We start from the raw sequence: 19,946 nt of genomic DNA, 5'->3' as shown, positions 1-19,946 counted from the left end.
GTATAAAACAAGGGTAATATTTTATTTATATATAATATACTATATGTATACCACATATGTACATTTTTGTACATGTAATTCACACACACACACACACATCTCTGAAAGCACACTCAATTGTTACTTGGCTTCAGGGAAATGAAATGGGTATCAAGGCCACTGAGACAAAAGGAAGACTATTTTACTACATACTCTTCTTTTTTAAAATTATATACCAAGTCCAACTATTATCTATCTAAAAACTAATTAAACTTTAAAAGAATATATAGTGTAATAATTATATGCAGAGGCTCTACTGGATAAGAAAATCTGGGTTGAAGTCCCCATTCTTCCATTAACCAGTGGTGTGTAACCTTAGGCAAGTTCTCCAAGCCCCAGCTCCCTCATCTGTAAAATGGAAGTAATGATAGTTATTGTGAGAATGAAAACCAATCAAGTATATAAAACAACTAGCACAGTACCTGGCAATTATTATTATATAGTGTTATCTTTTAAATGGTACTGCAGACTTAGAATTCCTTTTTCTCTTTTTTCTTATTCTGAATGAAAAAATTTTGCTAGTTCTTTTAAAATGTGTGGCATTCAATCATTTCTGTCCATTTTATAGCCACTAGAGATTGGCCCAGACCCTGAAGAATCAGTTAGAGTAGGGATTTTGTGAGCAATTAGGAACCATCATACATTTGGTGTAGGTTTTTTATTAAATCTAAACCTTTCAGTGGAGCCCTTATTGCCACTATATATAGGCATATCTACAGAGTCTCTACTACACTAAATACCAAATGAAATGCCACCAATTTATACTTGTATCCCTATTTTAACATTTATAAGGTACTTTCAAATACTTTAGTTCAATTCCTAGAATAAGAATCTCAGAAATGGAAGATCCTTTAAAATACAATGTAATTTTTTTCAACAATGATGAAGGAATCAGAGCATATATTTTTCTCTCTTTTGTAGATGAATATTTTTAATTTAAGAGCAACCTGTTAAATATGAATTTAAATTATATTAAATAATGAAATAAATAAATGAAAGCCAAAGAAGAGAAGTGACTTGCCAAAGACTCACATGCTTTACAAGAGAAAAAAAAAGCTGCCTAGAATTCACATGTTCTCATTTTACTGCTCATTTCATTCACATTCTTACAAGGAAGTCATCAAGTATATTACTTTCCCTTCACCTAAAAGGCTCTTACTTATACAACCTAAAACCCCGTTTACATCTAATAATCTGATTTTTTAAATGGGCAAAAGATTTGAATAGACACTTCTCAAAAGAAGACATACAAATGGCAAACGGGTATATAAAAAGGTTTTAAACATCACTGATCATCAGAGAAATGTAAATCAAACTACAATGAGACATCATCTCATCCCAGTTTAAATGGCTTTTATCCAAAAGACAGGCAATAACAAATGCTAGAGGAGATGTGGAGAAAAGGGAACCTTCATACACTGTTGTTGGGATGTAAATTAGCACAACCACTATGGAGAACAGTTTGGAGGTTCCTCAAAAAACTGAAAATAGAGCTACCATATGATCCAGCAATCTCACTGCGGGGTATATACACAAAAGAAAGGAAATCAGTATATGGAAGAAATATTTGCAATCCCATGTTTGCTGCAGTACTATTCACAATAGCCAACATTTAGGGGCAACCTAAGTGTCCATCAATAGATGAATGGATAAAGAAAATGTGGTACATATACACAATGGAGTACTATTCAGCCATAAAAAAGAATGAGATCCAGTCATTTGCAACAACATGGATGGAACTGGAGGTCATTATGTTAAAGGAAATGAGCCAGGCACAGAAAGAAAAACATCAAATGTTCTCACTATTCGTGGGATCTAAAAATCAAAACAATTAAATTGATTTTTAGATGGTTTTAGAAAGGATGGTTACTAGAGGCTGGGAAGGAGAATGGAGGGAGGGGGAAAGGGGGAGGGGGGGATGGTTAATGGGTACGAAGAAACAGAACGAATGAATATGACCTAGTATCTGATAGCACAACAGGATGACTATAGTCAAAATAATTTAATTGTACATTTTTAAATAACTTAAAGAGTATAAATGGATTATTTGTAACACAAAGGATAAATGCTTAAGGGCACAGATACCCCATTTTCCATGATGTGATTACTATGCATTGCTTGCCTGTATCAATGTATCTCATGTATCCTATAAATATGTATACCTACCATGTACCCACAGAAATTAAAAATTGTAAATTGTAAAAAAAGAAAACCTTGTTCACAGAACCTATCTTGGATCTGGTAGCCATAAGTCTCTCCCCTCTGAATTCCAGCTACTACCATAGCAAACAACTTAGCACTTCATCATGGGTTATCTGCCGTCTTCATGATGGTATTGTCTCTCCAGCTGTAAGCAATCTGGAAGCAAGTTGGTCTGGTAAAAAAAAGACATTATAATCACCACCATCTACCCTATCTCCCCCTCAGCCTATTATCCCTGACATTTCCCTCCACTTGGAAGCTCAGACTTCTCAGCCAAGCAAAGGTATCTGCCTCTTCATTCATCCCTCCCTCTAAATTCCTCCTGGGATGCCTTTTCCTTCCTCCTCATCAACTCACATTCCTCACCTTGAGCCAAACCTTAACCCAATCCCCCTCACACAGAAAGCCTTAACTCAGCCCATTTTCTTAGAAACCTTTCTGCAACCGATATTACACAGTGTTGTACAATTTTCCTATTCACATCTCATAATATTTCTGTATATATGCTTGGAAATGTATATTTCTGCATATGAGATAACTTATCAGCCTGGGAAACATAGTGAGACCCCCACATATACAAAAAAAATAGCCAGGCATGGTGGTGCATGCCTGCGGTCCTAGCTACTCAGGAGGCTGAAGCAGGAGGATCACCTGAGTCTGGAAGGTTGAGGCTACAGTAAGCCATGATCCCACCACTGCACTCCAGCCTGAGTGAGAGAGTCACCAGGGAATTCTTCCAGCATGATGACTTTCGCGGTTTCACAATACCAAATCAAAGAACCTGCACTGAGCTAAGACTCATCCCAGAAAAGACTTAGGAAAAGACACCAAATGCTTAGAAGACTCCCTCTTAGACTTAGAAGAAAGTCTGTCCTGAAAGAGAACTCTCTGTCCATGAAGGATGGGTCCATTTCAAAGAGAAGATATGTAACTTCCCCTATGTGATTAATTTACTGGCATGATAACTTGCATCAGTTTAAAGGCATTTCATCCACAATGAGCAAAAGCTAAATGCACTAAATCTTCTTTCATGGAACCTGTATTTTTTGAACTCTTAGCGGTTTGCACTTAATGCTTTATTTTAAAATCAGATTTAATCATTTCATATAACCAGTACTTCTTCAGGAAGATGGATTTCATTTTACCTCTACATCTATTACCCCAGGTCAGAACTGCAATGAATTGTAATGCCATTTGAAACCACTAATACAGCACTCAACAATCCAATTAGTAAGTGAGTCTGAAAACACAATTTTCCAAAATGACTATAGTGCTCCCACTTCCTATTCTTAAATATCTAAGACACTAATTGAATGTCCATAGTATTTTATTTATAGGTCTTTCTCAAATACTCTCACAATAAAATCACCAATTTTAATTCCTACTTCCACAAAAGCTCTTTGTTGGCTCTATTTTGAAGACTTAACAGAGCTGTATTTTTTTAAAAAATCAATTTGATAAACAAAAAAACATTTTCTTATGATACTCAGAGATCTCTACAGCATATAGCTTGATATTTTTTAACAACAGGAACTAAGGACAAAACTAAAAAGTGTAATTTTCAATTATACAGAACAAATAGGTGTTCTATTAATCTGTTTTCCTAAGGCTATAAAGAACTGCCCAAGACTGGGTAATTTATAAAGGAAAGGGGTTTAATTGACTCACAGTTCAGCATGGCTTGGAAGGCCTCAGGAAACTTACAATCATGGCAGAAGGCAAAGGGGAAGCAGGCACTTTCTTCACAAGGCGGCAGGAAGAGGGGAAGAGCCGCTTATAAAACCATCAGATCTCCTGAGAATTCACTCAGTATCACGAGAACAGCATCAGGGAAACTGTCACCATGATTCAATCACCTCCACCTGGTCTCTCCCTTGACACGTGGGGATTATGGGGATTATGGGAATTACAATTCAAGATGAGATTTGGGTGGGGACACAAAGCCTAATCATATCTAATATGTATGCACATAAGTATATATGTACATGGTATATATCCTCTTAATTATCTTTTAAAATTTTCACCCATATCACAACCTTCTGGGCTATGGTATGTTCAGAAACATAAAACCAATGATATAAGCCACCAAAGCAAACCCTACAGTGGAGAAGTGGCCACAACATAGCATCAGTAGTGAAGCAGCCACAGAATCTACACATTACAAAGGATATCTGAGGACATCTGGCACAGCATGAAATTTCTTTCATAGAAGATCGGATGGATGCTGACACGGACATTGTTAAAGTTTTCCAATGACAGGGAACCCGTTCCTTAATTTCCTCAAGAAGCTTATTTCATTGGACACCACCAGAATGTTTTTCCTCATAATGAGCCAAAATTATCTCCTTATAAAACTTCTTACAGGTCATACGTAATTATGTCATTCTTACAGATATGCCTAGTCCTTCTTTAACAGGTTTCTGCCTTTCAGATATGAAGAAAATGATCATGTGTCCCCTTGGTCATACCTCCTAGAGGTTGTCTTTTCTACAACCCAACACCCTCACCTGTCCTTCATATCATTTAAAGGTCTTCACTATCCCAGTCCCTTCACCTTCTGGGTGAAATCCAATTTGCCAATATTTCTACTAAAAAAAAATGGCATCTAGTACTAAAAGTAAAATTCCACAAATTATTGATAACATTACTCATGAGAAAGCAGATATGTAGGAAAGGATCAAACTCAAATAACCCTCTGCTTCATAGGGAGCAAGTCTTGCCATGTACTATGGAAATGACTAGATGAACAGAAAATATAAATCAATGCTATCAAAGACAATGACAAGAAAGATGCGGGGAGGGTGGTAAAAAATAGTGTCATCAAGTTATTCATTCTGAAAGAAGTTAACCCCCCTATATGCTAGTCCACAGCCTAAATTATCTGAAATAATGATAATGTGGGTGTAATATGACCAAAACTTTCTAAATTTACAATAAGCATAGTTATATAGAGAATAATCATATCCTCTGAAATAAGTTACTCTTAATCTCATCTAAAGAATCAAATAAAATAAAAAAACACTAGATGTAATTAAGACTGTTTAGTTTCTCTGGAGATTATAGCAATCAGACATTTTAAGTATTCTAGGAATGAAATGTTTGAGACAATTAAGGAAATCCTACTGAAAAAAATCAGTCTGTAAAACAGAGATAATATGGGACTAAGGAATGGCTTATTAATAACATTCAATTCTGAGTATAATGAATACAGCTATTACAATTTCAATTCACTGGTGGCTGAGCTCAAAAAGCTAAAATGCTGCCACTCAATCTGCCTCAAGGATCCACATCTAATCAGTACAGTCACTGCCTGTTACATTTATTGAATCGCAGAATGATTTTAGGCTGAAAGGAATTTAGATGAAAAAAAAAAAAGAAAACAAAGCTAGTAAATGGTAGGGCCAGAACCTAAGACCAAAATCTGGGACTTTGCTGTACTTGAACAACTCTTCAAATACTTGCAAACAGCTATCATACCCTCCCTTCCCATCTCTAACCAATCTTCTTTCAAGGCTGGGTCCTTCAATGATTCATAATGTAGGGAGGATTCCAGAACAAAGTCCTACATAAGTGACCTCTGGAACTTCATACATATTCCTTCATGTCTGAAGTGCCAGCTTGGGCTGTGTCTTGAGAGAATGAATACTGTAACTGGATACATTAAGGATGGCTGCTCAACAAGACTAGAACTCCTGAGCTGCTGGGCCACTCCTCAACTCTCAGTTACTAATACCACAAATAAGGCAGGGCAAGAGAGGCCTGAGAGACACAGCCTTGGAGCAAGGCCAATCAGTGAGAGACTATGGGCGATGATCAGAGCAAGACTATGATAATGCCAACATCAGCAGCACCAGAGGATAAACCTCTGGTTTAGGCACCTTCCCCCTTATACCTGGCCCTTCTCCAACAGCTCTCTCTCTACTAGGTCTCAGCCATCCAATAGGAAAGGTCTTTCCTGTTACCAAGTGCCAGGGCAAACAGGAGATAGACCCTTTCAGACAAAGCATACAGCCACAGAGGGAGCTCTCCATGAAGTGAAAGGTCATAGCCCTAAGGTAAACAGGCAGTTAATCTAGGCAGGATGCTATATGAAGACAATGAGGAAGGCAAAAGCCCAAAATAGCAGATTTTTAGAGAAAATGCTACAGACAAAAGACAAAGAAAATGATTTTTTTTTTTTTTTTTTTGAGATGGAGTATCACTGTCACCCAGGCTGGAGTGCAGTGGTGCGATCTCAGCTGACTGCAACCCCCACCTCCAGGGTTCAAGCGATTCTCCTGCCTCAGCCTCCCAAGGAGCTGGGATTACAGGCATGCACCACCAGGCTCTGCCAATTTTTGTATTTTTAGTAGGGATGAGGTTTCACCATGTTGGCCAGGCTGGTCTCAAACTCCTGACCTCTGGCCTCTCAAAATGCTGGGATTACAGGCATGAGCCACTGCGCCCAGTCTTTTTTTTTTTTTTCTTTTCTTTTTGAGACAGAGTCTTACTCTGTCACCCAGGCTGGAGTGCAGTGGCGCAATCTCGGCTCACTGCAACCTCTGCCTCCCAGGTTCAAGCAATTCTCCTGCCTCAGCCTCCTGAGTAGCTGGGACTACAGGCGCCCACTACCACACCCGGCTAATTTTTGTATTTTTAGTAGAGATACGGTTTCCCCATGTTGGCCAGGCTGGTCTCGAACTCCTGACTTCAGGTGATCCACCCACCTCAGCCTCCCAAAGTGTTGGGATCACAGGCGTGAGCCACCGCGCCCAGCCAAAAATGATTTTTTTAAGCTAGCCAGAGAAGAAGAGCAAGTCCAAGACAGATGTTAATTAAGTACAAATAGTGTTTCTGTCTTATCCAACAAAATGGACCTCAAGCAGGGCTTGGTGGCTCACGCCTGTAATCCAAGCACTTTGGGAGGCTGAGGCAGGCAGATTGCTTGAGCCCAGGAGTTCAAGACCAGCCTCAGCAACATGGCAAAAACCCTGTCTCTACAAAAAATACAAAAATTAAAAATTAGCACCAGGTGCAGTGGCTCACACCTGTAATCCCAGCACTTTGGGAGGCCAAGGCGGGCAGATCACTTGAGGTCAGGAGTTCGAGACCAGCCTGACCAACATGGTAAAACCTTGTCTCTACTAAAAATACAAAATTAGCCAGGTGTGGTGGCACACACCTATTATCCCAGCTACTTGGGAGGCTGAGACATGAGAATCGCTTGAACCCGGGAGGTGGAGTTTGCAGTGAGCCAAGACTGTGCCATTGCACTCCAGCCTGGGCAACAAGAGCAAAACTCCACCTCAAAAAACAAAAAATTTAGCCAGGCGTGGCAGTGCATGCCTGTGCTCCCAGCTACTCAGGAGGCTGAGATGGGAGGATGGCTTTAGCCCAGGTGGCAAAGGCTACAGTGAGCCAAGATCGTGCCACTCCACTCTAGCCTGGGCAACAGAGCCAGACCCTGTCTCGGGAAAAAAAAAAAAAACCTGACTTCAAATCCCAACCTGGCATAACAGGCTCTTTGTAAAATGGCATGCTAGCCTATCCAGTCATTGTCTGCCATTATTCTTCTAGAAATCAACTTCCTCTAAGACTTACATGCTTTTCCACCTCTAGGCCTTTGAGTCTGCTGCTCCTTCTGCCTCAGCTTCCTCTTCCCTTTTGCTCATCCCTCCCTGACTTCCCCCAAGCAGGCACAGAAGTGCTCTCCTCCATCTCCCTTCACACCAACCAATGTCTGTTATAGCACCTGCCTCAGGGGATTATAATTTCTTGGCTTGGGCTGGGCACAGTGGCTCACACCTGTAATCCCAGCACTTTGGGAGGCCGAGATGGGTGGATCACTTGAGGTCAGGAGTTTGAGACCAGCCTGGCCAACATCGTGAAACCCATCTCTACTAAAGCTACAAAAATTAGCTGGGCATGGTGGTGAGCACCTGTAATCCCAGTTACTCGGGAGGCTGAGGCAGTACTCGGGAGGCTGAGGCAGCAGAATCACTTGAATCTGGGAGGTGGAGGTTGCAGTGAGCCGAGATCACACCACTGCACTCCAGCCTGGGTGACAGCAAGATTCTGTCTAAAAAAAAAAAAAAAAAAAAAAATCCTTGGCTTGTTTCCCTCCACAATGGATTATGAACTTGACATGGAGTATATCTTTTTATCTTTGTATCCCAAAAACCTAGCATAGCATCTGGCTCATAATTTAGTAAGTGAATGACTCAAATGAGGGAAGTGAGGATGAGTGCAGTGGCAACCGCATGCCAGCCTGTGTCATGTGTATCTGGCATCTCTCCCTCAGTAATTTGTGACAGACAGAATGGTGTCTGATGCACGGTAGGTGATCAACAAAAACAATATTAAGTGAACAAACATGAAAAGAGCTATAACAGATTCAGCAAAGTATTATTTATGACATCAAGTATGAAGATCCCTCCCAACTCTAAGACTCTATGGAGTTTTTTTAATTGTATTTATACAAATTTATTAGAAAATTTGAAAACATTTTTCAATGGGATGGGAAACCAGTGTTTATTGAAGGGCTACATATTTGTTAGGCACTTTACCTATGACATTTGCTTTTCAGAATTCTGGGAAATTGTAATTATAAGCCCCATTTTATAGAAAAAGGAACCAAAGCTAGAAATGCAGGACCAAAATTTGAACCCAGGTGAGCCTGAGCTCACCAATCCTAAGCTTTTCCACACTGCACGCTTGAACCTCTGGGAAGAACACAAGGCACACCTCCCTATCATTCCACTCCAAGAAAAGGAGTTCTGAACAAGCCACAGCTCAAGTGGATCACAATTCCAGAGGAAGGAGTTTTCAATGGAAGGTAAAAAAAAAAGATAAAAAGTTCTTCCCTTGAAGATCATCTTTTCTTTGTGGAAAGGTTCACATGGCCCTTCCTGTTTCTCCCATGAGGCTGTAAGGAAAATCTTAAGGCCTCTTCTTGGGAGAGGGCAATCCTTCCTTTGCTTTTCCCTTTCCCTAAGGGGTCAAGTGGGAATCAGGTTACCATCCTGAAAAAAAGATGGCAAAGGGGCACCCATATGGGTCTACTTAGAGGCCTTAAGTGAGATTAGACAGGGAAGCAGCCTTGACACTTACATCCTCAATAGGCCAATTATCTTAGTTCAGGCTGCTCTAACAGAATACCAGAGACTGGGTGGCTTAAACAACAAACATTTATTTCTCACAGTTCTGGAGGCTGAGAAGTCCAAGACCAGGACACCAGCAAATCTGATGCTTGGTGGGGGTACTCTTCCTAGTTTGCAGACGGCCATCTTCCTACTCTGTCCTCTCATGGTGGAGAACAGAGAGCAGTCTCATCTTTCCATTCCCTTATAAGGTCACCAGTACCATTCATGAGGGCTCTACCCTCATGACCTAATTACCTTTCAAATGCCCTAAAATACCATCACACTGGGGATTTAGACCTCAACATATGAATTCTGAGGGAACACAAACATTCAATCCATAGCACTGATTCACCAAATTATATCCCTAGATGGAAATTTGGAGCCAAAGTCCTGTTAGCAATATGGAATGTTTCTTTGCCTGGAATGTCCTCTGTGTAGGATGGTGGCATATAACTGGGGTGACAAAGAATCAGCCAAATTTGGTCTCCCCAAAACATGCCTGACTAGTTGACTTTAACAAGTGAAATGAAGTGTACAACAAACAGTTAGGATAACTGAATAGGTACACATAAAATAATGAATCTGGACATCTACTTCAAATCATAAACAAAAATTAACTCGAAATGGATCCAGAATCTAAATATAAGAGCTAAAATTACAGAACTTTTAGAAGAAAACATAGGGGTAAATCTTTATGACCTTGTATTAGGCAACAGTGTATTTTAGATATGGCACATAAACCAAAGAAAAAATATATTGGACTTCATAAAATTAAAAATTTTTGTGCTTCAAGGAACACTACCAAGGAGGTAAAAAGACAATGTACAAAATGGAAGAAAATATTTGCAAATCAAATATCTGAGAAGAGTCTAATATCCGGACTACATAAAGAACTCTTACAACTGAACAAGAAAAAGACAACCCAAATTAAAAACAGACAAAATATTTGAATAGGTATTTCTCCAAAGAAGATATACAAATTGCATATCTTCACATTAACACATGAAAAGATCCTAACATCATTAGTTATCAGGAAAATGTAAATCAAAACCATAATGAGATACCACTTCACAAATACTAGGATGGCTATACTCAAAAAGACAGTAACAAGTTCTAGTGAAACTATGGAGAAATGAGAACCCTCACACATTGCTGTTGGGAATGCAAAATGGTAGCCACTTTGGAAAACAGTTCGACAGTTCCTCAAAAAGTTAAACACAGAGTTACCATATGATCACCAACTCCACTCCTAGAGAATCCAGGAGAACTGATAATATATGTTCACACAAAAACTTGTACATGAATATTCATAGTAGTATTATTCAAAATACCAAAAAAAATGAAAATAACCCAAATGGTCATCAACTGATGAATGGATACATGAAAGGTACCATACAATGGAATTCTATTTGGTCATAAAAAGGAATAAAGTACTGATACATACTACAACAGAAATGAACTTTGAAAACATCATGCTAAGTGAAAGAAGTCAGATGCAAAGGCCACATATTGTATAATTCCATTTATATAAAATTTCCATAACAGGCAAATCTACAGAAAGAGAAAGACTGATGTTTGCCAGTGGGTCAGGGAAAGGGAGAACAAGGCATGACTGCTATTGGATGTGAGGATTCTTCTTGAGGGTGATAAAAATGTTCTGGAATTAAATAGTAGTTATGATTGCTAGTGTCACTACTATTTAACTAGTGTGCACTTTAAAAGCGTGAATTTTATGGTATGTAAATTATATCTCAATAAAAAAAGTGAGGTGCAACTATAAAAAGGAGCCAAGTTTACATATTATATGTACCATCAAAGAGATATGACAGAAAAGCAATAAAGAAGTTAACTTGAAAATCACTGCTGGATATTGGTGTTTACTTTTATAACAACAAATATAAAAAATATTGAATTTTATTGCCATAAACTGAAAACCAAAATAAAGAATATTGAGAGGAAAATTAATTGGATTTCCATGAAAAATATCCAAGGATAAATATTTGCTTTCTTCCCAATATTTCAGCTGTTTGGAAGCTGAGCTCCTTAGAGCAGATATAAGAGCCTCGATGTTAGATTTGCTAGCAGCAAACAAACTTGAAAGAATTCAAGTCTAAGAACCTGAGCCTCAGATGCACTGCCTTTGGTAAATGGTAAATGGATTTTCTCCCAGTGAGCTCTGTGGTAGACAAGCATTCCACCATGATAATGACAAAGTAACAGAGTAGAACTTTCAATAACCAACATCTCAACCTTGGAGACTGCATGAACATTTTACTTCAGGCTTTTTTATGAGTCTCTGAATTAATATGTGTGAGTCCAAATGGCCAGTTTTTCCAAATAATCATCAGCTCATGTTAAGAATACTGAATCACAAGCAAACTTTTTACACATACAGTATAAAAGTAAACATATAATACAATATTCTAGAACTGTGTCTGGCATATGATCAGCACCCCATAAATATTTATTGAATGAATGTTTACAATAGTCAATATTGTTTACTAAATAACTTTATCAAAAATAAGGATCAATAATAGTATTCCTAAGTGAACTTATCTTTATCAATAGAAAATTGTTTTTTCCTAATTTATTTCTAATGTAATACCACATCCTTATTGAACTTAACTGACAAGTCAATGGTTAAGAAAGATAATTAGTCCATTATATGTAGAAAGGACATTCTAATTATTAAAATTACTGCCGCTCACCTTGTAAATTTTTTTAAATAAAACAACTTCAAGTCAATAAAACTGTGGGATTTGTGAGGTTAGTAATTTCTTATGCACTCTACAATTTATTTTAGTTAATAAACTAAGAAAATATATATTAAAGCTTAAAAATAAGATGTCCATTCTTCACATTCTAGAGCTCTAAGATAAATCCAAACAAAACACAATTAGCCTCACTCATATATACTGGAGTTCAGCAGGAAAGGAAATTCTTTCTGAATCGCATCTTAAGGCATACCAATTTAACAATGCCAAAAAAGTCAGCAATTAATTTTATATTGCATTTTCCATTTTGTAAGCCTCTTTTTAAAAACAGGGAAGTTATTTCTCAGTATTTAACAACTATAGGTGTTTGAAGTACTACATAGTATCATCAGATGAATAAAAGTAGAAAATAGCTCCAGAGAACACATCTTCTCTTTCAGAAGGATACTTCTTCTGTAAGTCTCTAAGGATAAGCTTCTACAATGTGTGACAGATAAGTCAATGGTTGAAACAGCCACCAGTTCAAACAACTGTCAGAAACAGCCTTCCTAAATCTCCCTTACAGCAGTATAAGCTCTTTTCTGCTCCTTGATTCAAGGACACATGAAGAAGACACGAGTACCCACCTTTGTATCATCCTCTTTTAGGTTTTTTATTGGACATCACACTACTCAGCTTTCTTGTACTTATTTTCTTTACCTCTTGATTTGCTGACATTACGAAATAACATTTTTAAAGAAAATGCAGATAGGTAGCTGGTCTCTTCATGGGAAGGACTTTCTAAGCATAAAAGCAATGGATCATAAAGGAAAAGATTAACAGGCAGACAACATAAAATTGTTTTAATTTCTATAAATCATAAGCCATCATAAATGAAAGGGCAGTTGTGGGGAAGATGCCCCAAATGACAAAGGGTTAATACCCTCACTATAACAAGAGTTCACATGGTTCAGTGTATGGCCAAGACAGTGCCCCCAGCATTCCCTCATCCTCCATACAGGAAACTGCAATGTCTCTGCAAAAAAAGAGGTTGCGGCTTCTCTCCTCCAGCTTTGAAAATTACCTTTGTAGGGACATGGATGAAACTGGAAACCATCATTCTCAGCAAACTATCGCAAGGACAAAAAACCAAACGCCGCATGTTCTCACTCATAGGTGGGAATTGAACAATGAGAACACATGGACACAGGAAGGGGAACATCACACACTGGGGACTGTTGTGGGGTGGGGGGAGGGGGAAGGGATAGCATTAGGAGATATGCCTAATGCTAAATGACGAGTTAACGGGTGCAGCACACCAACATGGCACACGTATACATATGTAACAAACCTGCACGTTGTGCACATGTACCCTAAAACTTAAAGTATAATAATAATAAAATTTAAAAAAAAAAGAAAAAGAAAATTACTCTGCCTTTCCTTGTCTGTCTTGGTCTTTGCCTCCTACATGGATCCTCTCTTTCTTCCAAGCCCTGTTTGACTCAAAGTTCAGATAAACAAGCAATCAGCCCAGTCTTCATTCCAGATTTTCCCCCAAGAAACAGCCTCTGAAACAGTTTTCTACCTTGCCCTGTAGCCTGCAGGCAAGTAACAACTCATCCCAGGCTCCAGGGATAACTTATTCAACTAATTCCAGCCAAAGCCCAGCATACTGGCTCCTGCCTGGGCTGGGGAAGATAAAAATCAAACAAACAATTGGTAAGAAAAACTAAGATTCCAATACAAAAACCATCAAAAAGCTTTTACTAATAGCTAATAATAAGATTTCACTTAAAACATATTAATAATGACAGATGTGAGTTAAAATAAGGAGGTGTCATTTTTATCTGTGAAATTAGCAAAGTTTTTAAAATAATAATGCTAATATGGGTGTCATAAAACTGATGGTGGCAATGTAAACTGGCATAATCTTTCTGAAAAACAGTATGGCAATGTTTCGATGTTTTGAGAGCATTCACAATGTTCCTGCCCTTTGACCTCCCTATAATTTCATTTTTGGGAACTGTTTTTTTGTTTGTTTGTTTGTTTGTTTGTTTTTGAGACAGGGTCTTACTCCATTGCCCAGGCTGGAATGCAGTGGCAAGTTCACTGCAGCCTCAAACTCCTGGGTCAAAGAGATCCTCCCACCTCAGCCTCCTGAGCATTAGGGACTGGCTACAGGTACATGCCACCACACCTGGCTAATTTTTTTATCTTTTATTTTTTAGAGACAGGATCTTGCTATGTTGCCCAGACTGGTCTCAAACTCCTGGCCTCAAGTGATCCTCCCACCTCAGACTCCAAAAGTGCTGATTTTACATGCATGGGTCCCCATGCCCAGCCTAGGAACTGATCTTAGGTAATCAAAAATGCAGCAAAAAGATTTAAGTGTAAAGACATCCATTACTACATTTTGTACCTGAGGTCTAAATATTCAACAATAAGTAAATTGCAAATAAATTATGTTTCATCCATAGTGTGGGTTATTACAGAGCTAATAAAAATGATATGAGAACTGACCCTTTTATAGTACTGATGAAGGACCATTCCCTGTTCTACACAGTTAACATGCACTAACTCGTTTACTTCTCAAAACAGCATGACGTGGAGCCTGTGACATAGGCAGGTGCTAGTATTATCTCCATTTTACAGTTGAGGAATCTGAGGCCAGAGGAGTTAAATGACTGGCTCAAGGCTACACTAAAGCAGAATCACATATCCTCATCTGAAATTCTAAAACCCAAAAATCTTAGAAAATCAAGTGTTTTCTTTTTTTCCCCCCCCGCCTTTTTTCAGAGACAGGGTCTCACTCTGCCACCCAGACTGGACTGCAGTGGTGCAATCACAGCTCACTGCAGCCTGGGGTTTGTTCTGGGGCTCAAGAGATCCTCCCACCTCAGCCTTCTGAGTAGCTGGGACCATCTGTACACCACCACACCTGGATAATTTTTTTAAAATTTTTTAGAGATTGGTCTTATTATGCTGCCCAAGCTGGTCTCAAACTCTTAGCCTCAAGCGATCCTCCCACCTAGGCCTCCAACAAGAGTCAAGTGTTTTCATAAACTTATGGCAAACTCATTTGGAAAACCTGACCTAAACTGACAATGAAACAATGTACTGTCTCTATCCTACTTAGAGCGAATTCATTTTACTGAAGAAAAGTTAATATGTTTGATTACAAAGCGCTGCCCCAGACCCCACTAGACATGATACAGTGTCTACACCATGTCATCTTTCTATAAAGTGAAAATTCTAAATTTTAAAACACAACTAGCATCATAAGTTTTCAGATAAGGAATTGTGACAGAGCTGGGATTCAGATCTAAGCCGTCTGCCTGTGCTCCTAACCACCATGTGATCTTTTCAGAGACTGTTTAATGACAGGAAAATGTTTATCATTCAAGTATTTACACAGACAAATTTTAAATTGCAATTGTGATTAAGTGCTACTAAGGAGAAATCACTGGTGTCAGAAGAACCTATGTTAAGAAGAGAAGAGGGAAGAGCACATCTGGCAGGGAGACTATCATATGCAACAGCCCTGTAGTAGGAGGGAAAATGGCACCAAAGTCTGAAAATAAGCCAATGTAGAATAACCATTTGCCTCAGTTTGCCTGACAGAGAGCCAGGTTAGACCTTTTGTCCTGGTATAAATAGTAACATTCTTTTTTTTTTTTGAGATGAAGTCTTGCTCTGTCGCCCAGGCTGGAGTGCAGTGGTGTGATCTCGGCTCACTGCAACCTCTGCCTCCCGGGTTCAAGCAATTCTCCTGCCTCAGCCTCCTGAGAAGCTGGGATTACAGGCCCACGCCTCCACATCCAGCTAATTTTTGTATTTTTTTTTTTTTTTAGTAGAGACAGGGTTTCACCATGTTGGTCAGGCTGGTCTCTAACTCCTGACCTTGTGATCTGCCCGCCTTGGCCTCCCAAAGTGCTGGGATTACCGGTGTGACCCACCGTGCCCAGACTAATTTTTGTATTTTTTAGTAGACACAGGGTTTCACCATGTTGGTCAGGTTTTTTGTTTTTGTTTTTGTTTTTGTTTTTTTTTGAGACAGGGTCTCACTCCATTGCCCAGGCTGGAATGCAGTGGCAAGTTCACTGCAGCCTCGAACTCTCAAAAGTATCTTGGTCTGGATGGTCATGTACATGGTCACCCAACTTTTAGGCCACATTAAGAGTTTTGTCTTTATTCTAAGAATAATGAGAAGCCACGATGGATTTTGAGCTAGAGGAGGTGGGCGGGGGGTAGCATAATCAAATTTTAGTTGTTAAAACACTACTGCTGCAGGGCAAAGAATGGATGGGAATATTGAAAGGAAAGGATAAATACCTTTAGATTAGTTAAGAGGCTACTACTGGACAACAGATCATGGTAGATTGGTCTAGGGTGATAGTAGCAGAGACAGAGATACTCAAATGGATTTGAGATTTGGTTTGAAGATAAAATGAATAGAACTTGATGATTGTTTGCATATGAAAGGAAGAAAGTGCGAGGTGTCAAGGATGAGGCCAAGATTTCTGATTTGCAAACTAGATAGAGGTTGGTATGACCCATAGAGATAGCAACAGAGATTTACACGAGCTAAAAATTTAAATGTGCGATATATCTGCATATCCATCACAGTCTAAAAGCCTGGGCCTGGAGAACAAGGAAAGAGTTTGGGTTCAAAACTTGATGTTCCTTTCCATTCACAGAGCCCTCTTCCAAGGCAGGACCATCCTATTTTCTGGTTGGATATTGGAGTAATTTGGTGATCAGACAAAAAAGAAGGTCCTCCTTAGCTGGTGATATGGGACAGGGAGCACTAGACCATTTTTAGCATGCAAATATCCCTTACAACTAACGCTCAAGTGCTTTTTACGTGTACTGTTCACAAAACAGCTTCACATATAGGTTCACTGAAACCCACGACCTTGTGAGAAATTATAATCTACATTTAGGAAGCTGAGGGAGAGTGCTTAAATTACCTGTCCACAGAGCCAGTACGGGGCTGCTTTATGTCATCCTATCACCTCCTACGTGCATCCTCTAGGTGCAAGACTATCTTAAGGGCAACAGGAAGCCTACCATATAATGAGGTCCCACTAGGTACCAGGCTCTAGCAGATTAAAAAAAAGAAACACAACTTCAGAACTTCTAAGGATGTTTCCCACACACTTACCCCACAGTAAGTTCGCTTTAAACTTTCAAAAAGTTTCACGTCCCAAGATGGGGTGGAGGTGAGACGGCGGAGATGAACCGGGGCAGACTGAGACCACCCCAAATACCGGACCCGGGGGAAATGGGGTCCCAACGGCTGGGCCCCAGGAGACACTCGGAGGGGTCCGCGGGCTCGGCCCGGTCCCTCCGCTGGGGGGTCGCCAGCCGACCGGCAGCGAGATACCCAGAGGCCCGTTTTTTTCCACCGCGTTGCCATAGCAACGGCCTGGGCCGGCTGCGCCCCGGGCCACCCGCCCCATCCCGTGGGCCCGCCCTGAGCCAGTGACTCCAGGGACCACTCACCGCGGCCGGCGGACGGGCGGGTCTCCGACAGGTGCTCACACTCGGCGCAGGCTGTCGCTGAGCCCGGAATTCTGCACCGGGAGAAACTTTACAGCCCGCAGAGCAGCCGCAGGGCGGTGGACGGGGGCCGCGCAGGGACAAAGAGCGGCGGAGGGTGCAAAGCCCCTTCTCCAAGCCGCGGGGTTGGCCCGGAGGTGCCGGCTGCACAACGGCGCCCACGTGCCCCGGGTGCAGACCCAGGCGCGCCCAAGGGCAGCTCCCCTTAGAGAAGGACCTAAAACCCCGTCTGGGGCACGGAGGAGCAGCCACATGTTACGTAAAATAAAGCTTTGTAGCAGGAATATCACGGTACTGAGGTGATTGATTCTCACTCGGAGTCAAGCCCTTCAACCCCCAGCTAGTTGGAGCTAGGGCTGCAAGCCTTGAACTGCAGTGGGTGGGGAGCTGGCCTAAAGAAAACGGGAAAATGCTGGGGGGAGGGTGTTTGTCCCCACGCAGGGGCTGAGAAGACTCTTGACAGATCAAATGACGATTCTCAGGGATATGTTTTAGCTACAAACCTATGAAAACCATCTGAATGCCTGCCCCATGCAACAGAGGGTCCAGCTGTATGCTAATGTATTTACTGCTGAACTAGGAATGGCTTTTGTGGTCCTGGGTCCTACTCTCTAGCAGTGTGGGGAAGAAATTCAACTCTCCTAATACTAGCCTAATTATTTGAGGCAGATGTTCTCTAAAATTAGACTGATTGGTAGCCAGTAACTTGATAGGACAGGTGGATTCATTGTATTGCTTGGGGGGAGGCTACATTTGGCAACTAATTCATCCAGTCCTTTTCATCAAAAAACTCAAAATGGTCATAATGGGTGACTGGTAACTTCAAACTTCAAACCACTGGACTAGGCCGGGCGCAGTGGCTCACACCGATAATCTCAGCACTTTGGGAGGCCAAGGCAGGAGGATTGCTAGAACCCAGAAGTTCAAGACCAGCCTGGGTAACACTGGGAGGCCCCCATCTCTACAAAATTAAAAACTACCTGGCCACCAAAGGGCTGCAAGAAACCTACCATATAATGACGTCCTACTAGGTACTAGGCTCTAGGAGATTAAAAAAGATCTCCTAGGATCTTAAGGTCCTTAATCACATCTGTAAAGTGCCCTTTGCATGTAAGGTAACATATTCACAGGTTCCAGCCTGGGCGACATAGCCAGCCCTGACTCTAAAAACAAAAACAACCGCTGGACTACGTTTTGCCCTGGATTAAACCAGACCATCAAAAAACTATGTTTGTACCATTTTGTCTTCACCGTTGGCAACATTGCCTGCACCAAGTCATGTTAGGACTATGCCATTCGCTTATATTAAGAGATGCTGTTTAAAAAAATTCATGATACCTCTGCATTTACTAGAGGGATTACTTTAAGAATGTTGTTTATTACGTCTTTGCAGCAGAATCCTACCAGCTTGTCCAGCCCAGAGCTTTTCAAACTTTTTTGAGCACAATCCATCAAAATAAATGTTTTACATTATCATTCAATACACAGGTACTCATATATTTAGTAACTGAAACAAGTTTTATAAAACATTACCTGCATCACATGCTATGCACCCTGATACTTTTAATCTCTTTTTAAGGCTAGTTTCTACCCACTAATGGTTTCTTGACCTTCAATGCAAGTTGCATTTTAAAAACAGCAGTATAACCAGATGTCTTTTTCTGGAAACTAGCCCTGGATCCTCAGACAAGGTAACCAGGCCACCTGACTGCAGTTGATTGCTCCAATAGTAGGGACCTGACTCAAGATAAGGCAATCATATCCCTCTCCCAGGAATTTGGAATTAGGACGGAGAGATTTCAATCTTTTTCTAGGAAGCTAATGTGGAAACATAGAACATCTTTAAAATAGAAAATCAGAAGCCTTCAACAGACATACTTTCCCACCATGTGGCCAAAAGAAATGTAGAAAGCCAGGCTGCAGGGAAAATGGGAAAAGAACAGGAAGGCTGAAAAAGATATACAGAAAAAAGAGACCAAAAGAGTTCTGACAGCTTTCCATTCCTAGTCATGGTATTTTCTGAAATGAATTGTATTCCTGCCTTTGAATTCCATGTAGTATTTCCAACTCTTTGGAGTTGGGAGGAGGGGCCTACCACACTAATGTAATCACCTATATGCCCTGTATAGGAGGGTCAATGCAAGAAATATATTTCAATCCTGAGTGCCAGAAAAGAATATTTTTTCCCTAGAGAAACTGACATGACTTTTCTTTATAAAGAAAGCAGACCATGAGATTGATCACATTTCCCTTTCACCTTGACTTCCAGGAAGGTAGCACCCAAATTTGCAACTCAAGTTTCATAACTTTGTCAAACTACAGTTTGCAT

General features: G+C 40.3%; 1 protein-coding gene across 19 annotated transcripts in view; it reads right to left on the bottom strand.

Moving 5' to 3' along the window:
• Nucleotides 1–17,732, bottom strand: part of STK33 (serine/threonine kinase 33) — a 224,258-nt gene extending 206,526 nt beyond the window's left edge. For 3 of the 19 annotated variants that reach the window (XM_054524735.1, XM_054524731.1, XM_024255223.2), the window contains exon 1: nucleotides 17,561–17,732. The gene's annotated coding sequence lies outside the window, so the exon portion shown is untranslated. Of the gene's footprint in view, nucleotides 1–2,252; nucleotides 2,414–12,702; nucleotides 12,857–17,219; nucleotides 17,511–17,560 lie in introns of those variants that run through there. The other 16 variants (XM_054524734.1, XM_054524730.1, XM_054524728.1 and 13 more) reach the window with 11 other exon arrangements.
• Nucleotides 17,733–19,946: the final 2,214 nt, after the last annotated feature.

Source organism: Pongo abelii, chromosome 9 (genome assembly GCF_028885655.2).
Source record: "Pongo abelii isolate AG06213 chromosome 9, NHGRI_mPonAbe1-v2.0_pri, whole genome shotgun sequence".
Classification (NCBI taxonomy): domain Eukaryota; kingdom Metazoa; phylum Chordata; class Mammalia; order Primates; family Hominidae; genus Pongo; species Pongo abelii.
This window is presented reverse-complemented; position numbering and strand designations above follow the sequence as displayed.